The following is a 533-nucleotide window of genomic DNA, read 5'->3' as shown; positions in this document are numbered from 1 at the left end:
ATAAAGCAGTCAAAATAAAGACCATAGTGGATCAGGGTAATAACAGGCAGATACTTTAAAGATGAATTGTAAGAAAACTGAGATAAAGCAATTCCCCAAAAGGCAGCAGAAAGGATAAAATGTGAAAAGCTTAGAGCTGTGAAGACTAAAGCATAATTAGTAATATCCACATAAAGAGTCTTGAAAGGAGATGCAGGAAAAGCTTTAGATAAAATTCAATACCCAGTGCTGGCTCTAGCAGCACATATAGTAAAATTGAAATGAAACAGAGAAGATTAGCATGGCCCCATGTGCAAGGATGACATGCACTTTTGTGAAGCATTCCATATTAAATCAAAAAATTTCAAGACCCCTTTATGAAAAAAGCTTTCCAAAAAGTGGGCATAGAGGAAACATACCTCAACATAACAAAGGTCGTATGTAACAAACCCACAGCAAACACTATTCTCAGTGGTGAAAAACTGAAAACATTTCCTCTAAGATCAGGAATAAAACAAGGGTGCCCATTCTCACCACTATTCAATATAGTGTTG

General features: G+C 36.0%; 1 non-coding gene across 1 annotated transcript; it reads left to right on the top strand.

Moving 5' to 3' along the window:
* The first annotated feature begins 225 nt into the window (after positions 1-225).
* LOC129561366 (U6 spliceosomal RNA) lies at positions 226-333 on the top strand. The gene has a single exon (XR_008686984.1). It is a non-coding gene; the product is annotated as a U6 spliceosomal RNA (small nuclear RNA).
* The last annotated feature ends 200 nt before the right edge of the window (positions 334-533 follow it).

The sequence above is a fragment of the Moschus berezovskii genome, chromosome 10 (genome assembly GCF_049115385.1).
Source record: "Moschus berezovskii isolate FMDL1 chromosome 10, NW_MosBer_1.0, whole genome shotgun sequence".
Classification (NCBI taxonomy): Eukaryota; Metazoa; Chordata; class Mammalia; order Artiodactyla; family Moschidae; genus Moschus; species Moschus berezovskii.
Note: the sequence above shows the minus strand (reverse complement) of the source record. Positions and strands in the feature narration are given on the sequence as shown.